The following is a 7,001-nucleotide window of genomic DNA, read 5'->3' as shown; positions in this document are numbered from 1 at the left end:
TCTCTCTCTCTCTCTCTCTCTCTCTCTCTCTCTCTCTCTCTCTCTCTCTGCATGGAGCTTCCACCAGGGCTTTTACTTTTCAGAACTTGTTCACTGACCCATCTGCTTTCTCAAGGTTTTGGTACCGGGATAGCCCTCCACCCATGTCCAGCCTCCCAGCACTTCCCTGGAGTTAATTTATTTTGCTTTGTTTCCTGACATTCTTTTGGGATCAAATAGTGAAAGAAGGTGGGTGAGGGAAGTTCAATATCTTTTATAGTTCCATAAACTTTCTTTAAAGGTAGTTCCAAATTCTATCTGTAAATGGAGTTACATTGATCCCACATATGTAATACTCATTTTGCATAAAACAACTGTTGTGCTAAACACAAATCAGCCTTATCTCTCCATTATTGTGGTCCCTAAGAGTTCCTCAAATGCAGGTACACAATCAGATGGATCACGCAGCTATTCTGCAAGCATACTCGATACCCCATGAAGTTTTTTCATGAACTAAACTACTATGTAGAAAGAGGTGGAGTATATTTTATGGGTCTGTCCTTGCAGGGCATTTTGAAGGGAAGCACAGTGGGGAGGGCAGAATTAGGTGAATATAAGTCAGAACTCAGTGCTGTACTTGGGAATAGACCTCTGTGGAGAAGGAGGATACTATTGTCATGTGGACATAGTCCAAGGGCTAGGCCTATTCACCCACGCCATGTTGAAAGTCAGGGAGCTGTTTGTGAGGGTGACTATATGATTGGGCACATTGCTAACCAATTACATAGTGCAGAAAATATATGCTGTCCTTGTCTTCCCAGCTTACTGTAAGCCCTCAGCAGGTCTGGGGGTGTGAAGATAGTGGGAGCAGCAGGAAGGTGTCTCAGCCATGTGGGTGTGCACTCCCTGCAAAGCCCACCACTTGCCCACTCATGCATACCTCCCAACTGCTGCCAACATCAGTGAAAATTCAGTTACCTTGAGGAAAATCATACAAAGCCTTCTATATGTTCCCTGTTCAATTCAAAGAGTAGCATAGCGGAATTGCAAATGCTTCCTTCTGTGTATATGGGTACAGATACTCACAGTCCCTTAAATTAATGCTACAGCCCTTAGTAATGGATTAAAAAAAAAGTACTGAAATAGTCTATTGCAGTAAAGATACGAATTTAAATTCCCCCAACCTCTTCTTGTAGAAGTGTGTGAGGTTTGCAACACTACTAATGACTTAAATTTATGTAATATTTCACATCTACCCTACTGTTCAAATTTAAAAAGAATGGTGGCAGTAAGACATTCACTTTCACAGAAAGCAGCTGCCTCTAAGATGAGAATAAGCAGCCTTAGATCTGGAGACGTTCCGGGGTAAGTTGACTTGCACTGTGACATGGATGTACCCATCCATGCACCCCTGGGCCCCGCCTGTCCCCCCAACACCCAGATGACCACATGTGTCCTTTGCTACCACCAATTTTGGGAGAGGTCTGAGACCCCTTCTCACCCTGACCCAGGTGCAGATGATGAAACTCTGGCGCGTGCTCCTTCAGCTGCGTCTTATCTGTGGCATCAAACTCCAATGTCAAGTTCCTCCTGCCAGCCCCAGGACAGCGTCTGGCTTCCTAACTTCCTGCCTAATGGATCTCGCTGTGCAAATTGGACTTTTTGGGTTTTATTGCCCCCTAAGGGGATTACTGCTGGATGATGTTCATTTACTCTTTTTCTCATTCTTTATCTATTATTTACACAAGGAAATATTCCTGTTTTTCTTTCTGAATATTCTCAGTTATTCCTGGCAGTAACGGAAGAATTTTGGTAAGTTTTATAAATTACCTCTTACTGTTCATTTCCGCGTTCTTATGTTACAGGACTTCACACTGAATCTACTGTAAGTAGCGATTCACCGCCTACAGTAATTAAGGCAACAGTGGTGTTACAGGATATTGCCATTTATTTCCTCTGGGAACCCTGAGCGTGGGGCGTGGGTGCTGGAACCCAACTGTGGTGGCCTTAGCCTACACAGCAGCCCCCAGGCCTGCTGCAGGCCATCTTGGGGATACCTGAATGCACTCTGAGACTTCCGTGTCTTGCAGTGGGGCTCAGGCCTGTGACACAGCAGCACTTGACGCTCAGGTCCATCTGCTCCATGGGAAGGAAGGAGTCTCTCGGGCAGACAAGCAAAACCTTTCCCTTGGACACAGAAATACGCAGGCAAACACTGTTGCGGGGATCTGTTCTGACCACTGCTTAGCCAAATGAAAGACCCACTGATGTGGAGACTGCACAGGGTAATGAATGTACGGTCAGGCAGTGTCCTCCTCCAAACTGCACACCTTGTATAGAAGGTGCTCTGACTTTAGAGCCCATAGAGAAAAGCCCAGCTATAGCTCATCGTGGGTGTTCTGTGCCGAGAGGACCAGTGCTCCTCGCAGACCGTCTCCATGACCCTTGCTGGGTGACCATGGTCCCAGGCCCAGAGCAGCTCCTCAGTGCCCAGCTCAGGGGCACAGGGTGTCTGCTCCCACAGCTCCAATGGTGTGGAGCCCAGTGGCCACAGCCACCCAACAGGTGAGCTGGATGGAGGTTTCTGCAAAGTCCTCTGGGAGAATCCAAGATGGAAGACAGTCCAGAAAAGGGGAGAGGGATGGGGTTTCCCCTGAGGATCTCAGGCTGCTCAGAAACGTGATAGGGAGTGGGGCAGACTCACTGGGCTCCTCTCCACGCCAGCTGCCTGTCTCTGTACTAGCAGAGCAAATGGACAGGGGCTTTCACCTGTCTATGTTTGAGCTTTGACTCTGGTGACACAGACTAGCACTGAGGTGCCTTTGCAGGGTGAGGGTGAGGGTAAAGGGATCTATAGGAGGGCATACATCAAGAGAGCCCAGCAAGCAGGACATCTTGGGCCATTAGTGGCTCTGAATAGCTTGCTACATATCCAAAATGCTAACATACAGCCCTTAATGTTAAACTTGAACTTTTGTTGGTGGTGTGAGTTAGGGATCCAAGAACCTGAAAAATAAATGAACTCCAGTGCCAGAAGAGATCAGCTGACTGTGACACAGAGACACAATGAGGTAGGACACAACCATACAGGCATCCATTCTAGGAGCAAACACAGGCTGAGAATCCTTGGAGTGAGAGCTGAAAGTAACCACAGATATCAAAGGCCCGGAGTCTAGGGGTCATCAGAGATAACCCTGGGTGGCCAAGAACTTCCCAAAGCCCTGCCTGCAGCAGCCCAGCGATTTTGAAGTATCTCAGTGGTGCTTCTGCACAGCAGGTGAACCCTGAGGCCCAGGGAGGGTGGAGAAAAGGTGTTCTACCCCGGACAAGGATAGGGCAGGCACGGAGAGCAGAGTCAGCAGTGACCGACACATCCCTCAGGACATCCCCACAATCAGACGTCTGTGCAGCATTCAGACAAAAACTTCCAAATAAAAACATTATAAGTCCAGGGTTCTATGCTCCCAGCATTTCATAATCAAGCATACTTAGAGATTTACATGAGTACTTAGAGATAAATAGCCGTATTTCATCATTTTAATGCCAAAAACTGTGCTCAACAGAAGTTAAGGGACTTATTTAGGATTAAGACCAACAGTGACACAGACATGAGTTCTGGAATCTAAACACAGCACTCTTCCTCTTCCTGGGCATCCTGTCACTCAGCATTTCCCACCCACAGCCCTGAAACTTACTCTGTGTGGGAGAGGAACACTGCAGCTTTTTTGTGTATGTGAGACTTCACAGCAAATTACCAGATGTTCATGGATTTCACCTGCCTAGGGAAGATGATGGGTTATCTTTTAAAAGATGAATGGTAACTTTATTGGAGGTAAATGAAAAAGAAGGGCTTATGTTAATGTGCATGGAGACATAGACGAGGAAAGGTTTATATATGGTTTAATTTCCTTGTAACCCTGTTTCATTTTCCACCCAGACCTGTGGTCCAGGCAAGAAGATTCAGAGCTGAGCCGCTAGGCAGATTGGATGCCAGGAGACACTCGATGTACCACATCCCCCAAACAGCTGCACAGCTGGGACTTCATGCAATTTACATGAGGACATAACTCTACACAGCTTTCTGGGCTTAAGTGGGTTGTTTACAAGCAAACTGCTGTGACCCTTCCTCTGAGACCATAAACCGGGGAGTTCTCATGGCTCCCCAAAGCCTTGGGAGCGGCTGGGACATGTTTCAGGGAACAAGCCTGCACCTGAGCTCTTGGGTTTTTTAAAAAATTACTTGTTCATGCTACAGTCAGATCCCTTTTTCCCATAAAACGAGAATCAAAAGTACACATTCCATTAAACATTAAAGAAAATGTATGAAACCATTAGGAAACAAACCCAGTGAATTCCAGACCCTAAAGGAATGTGTCCTCAGGTCCAGGATTACAGGCTTTCTTTCCTCCACAGTGATGCTGGGCTCAGGAATACCCACAGCAACTCCATCGGAGCTTGTAACAAACAGGAAAGCGGAGAGCCTGTCAGTAAGATCCTGACAACTTCCACAGATTCTGTGAAGGACTTGTCGGCCTACTTTTCCTGTCTGGTTATCACAACTTCTGACTGTCAGTTGATGTTCCCTGTGTCTTTATTCCTGTGGAGGAGGTTTGTACCCACTCAGCTTGGCAGGGCAAAGTGACCATGGCAGTTAGCTTCCAGTGGCGCCCACACAGGACCCCAGGTGTTGGCATCAGTCGATTCCCCTCCTCTTCCAAGTCCTAGTCTTCTTGGTCTTGGAATAACAAGCAGTCTCTGGCTGCAACCCGGATGCCATGCGGGCTCACTAGGCCGGGGGCTGGGATCCTGTTTCAGTCCCCTTCTCTGGAAGGCAGTGGCCCCGTTTGTGCTTGGTGTGCTGCACAGGGCTGCTCCTGTGAGCTCCAGTTCCAACAACCACTTGGGTTCAATCCCTGTGGTGTGACTCTTGCCTGCTCTGTCTCCTGCCTCCATTGTATGATTTCTAGCAGTCTACTGTTTTCGGGCCAGATCATTTATAAAGAGAACAGAGAATTCATGAATGCCAAGGATAAAATGAAACTGGGCTTTAAATTTCCAGTGCAAATGAAGGCAATTCTACCCCAAAGCAGGTCTCTGTGGCTGGACAACCCAGACTCCAAGGTGCAGCTGCCTCCCACCTTGGGGTGGTCTGCGTGGAAATCCAGTGCAGAAACAAACTCAGCTGCCAGGAACAATTCAGGACCTCATTCTGCCACACATGCGGGGAGTTGCATCTGACATTCCCTGTGGGGTCTTTCCTAAAATTTGGGGAAGAAGAGAGATACCCAAAAATTATCTCTTCATTGAAGATAACACATGGGAGCTTGGACATGCTGAGCAGGGTCAGTGAGCATCTTGGATCACCAGTGGGAATGAAGCCTAGGGTTCAGTCTGTGGCTGATTCTGTACAACTTGGCTATTCACACATTCAGTCATTGGGCAAATTTTACTGAACATCAGATACATGCCAAGCACTGCTGAGATGCCAGTGGAAAAGAGGTACAGTGCCCAAGGATCGTGGAGGAGGCTGACAGTACCTACGTGGGGCTTGGCAGGCATCACAGCAGCACGGGCGGGTCCTCAGTGAAAGCAGCTCACGCCAAGCGGAAGATGCTGGTGAGTGTGCAGATTAACTCATGGACAACTGTCCAAGGGCAATGTGAAGGCTTTACTTTCAGTCACGTAGAAACTACACATCTGCTCAAAACAAAAATGTTGGGAGCCTGAGGCAGAAAGATCACAAGTTCAAGCCCAACTGAGATAACTTAGCAAGACCCTGGCTCAAAATCAAAAATAAAAGAGTTGGGAATGTAGCTCAGTGCAAAGGCCCTGGATTAAATCCCCAATTAAAAAAAAATGGCATTGTCCAGGGAAGAACCATCAGTCAGTGTCTTCTCACTATGTGCAAGCTAGGACAGCACAGGAAGTGTCTTACCAGGTCCTTCACAATTTGCCTCCACTTGAGCCAGCCTGGGTCTTTGCTGGCTGCAGCACCACCATCCTCAGTAAGAGTCAGAGTGGCCCAGGAGAGCAGGTCCCTTAAGCACAGCAGTCTGGCATCCTTGCTTTCACCTTCAGCAAAGGGAAAACAAACCCTGCAGCCTGCAGCCCAGTAAGGTAGACACCCCGCTGCCGGCAGTGAGATCCTGAAAGGGAAAACTGTCCCCTGCTGTGTTGCTAGTTCTCTCTCTGTCATGATATGTGGAGACATTGTCACAGCTGTCAGTAATGTGAACAGATCAACAGGTGAATATAAAATGACACGTGGTTACACCAGATCAAAGCTCTTTGTGTAAAACTTATCCCCACAAAGATGCATTTCCTTCCACAGATAATTGAAAGCTTTGACTTTCAATTGCGAATGATTAGAAAAATGGAGAAAAAATGAAGACCTACAGGTTACACCAGCAAGAAGCAGCCACATAATATCACTAGGAAATCTAGCAGGAGCTGGGCATCCTCCTCCTACAATTCACATCTCTAAGCTGCATCCTGACCTTTTACTTGAAAATCTGGATAAACATCAAGAAAAATGTTTTCTCATTCACATAGAGCCACAGTATCCTAATATCACTTTTATCTCTCCTGCATTTCAATAATGTATCAAAGGCAGCGGTTGTGACCGCACATTAGAGCTGCCTCATGAGTCATAATTAAGAGTGAAACGAGGGTGCATGGGAGGCGAAGGCGCAGGTCACTACCTAGGCTGCTCAGAACAGTACAAGGCTAACAGGAGACGGACAACCCGGGATCTGAGCTCCACGAGATCCTCTTTCTAGAAAGTTTGTAATGGTAATTGCTCCCAGAGAGGATGAGAAGGATGCATTTCTTCTTGCTGTTTCCCAACACAGCCCTTTCCTTCCCTGTGGTCCGGCTTACCAGAGCTAACATCCAGCAGAGCTTTCCTGTAACCCAGGCGGGACGCACCCACCTTACGGTCAGTGAGGTCACTTCCTGGAGGAGGAATGCAGCTCCAATTCACCTAACACCAGACCTCGGGGAGGAGGAGAGCAACCCTCCTC

The 7,001-nt window shown here is 47.5% G+C and overlaps 1 long non-coding RNA gene across 1 annotated transcript in view; it reads left to right on the top strand.

The window, feature by feature from the left end:
- Window positions 1-4,317, top strand: part of LOC102006139 — a 4,678-nt gene extending 361 nt beyond the window's left edge. The window contains exons 2-3 of the long non-coding RNA XR_263979.1: window positions 1,289-1,344; window positions 3,917-4,317. This is a non-coding gene — a long non-coding RNA (uncharacterized LOC102006139). The remainder of the gene's footprint in view (window positions 1-1,288; window positions 1,345-3,916) is intronic.
- Window positions 4,318-7,001: the final 2,684 nt, after the last annotated feature.

The sequence above is a fragment of the Chinchilla lanigera genome, unplaced genomic scaffold, assembly GCF_000276665.1.
Source record: "Chinchilla lanigera isolate Chin_1 unplaced genomic scaffold, ChiLan1.0 scaffold00086, whole genome shotgun sequence".
NCBI classification, from domain to species: domain Eukaryota; kingdom Metazoa; phylum Chordata; class Mammalia; order Rodentia; family Chinchillidae; genus Chinchilla; species Chinchilla lanigera.
The sequence above is the reverse complement of the archived record's forward strand: the minus strand, read 5'-3'. Positions and strand labels throughout refer to the sequence as shown.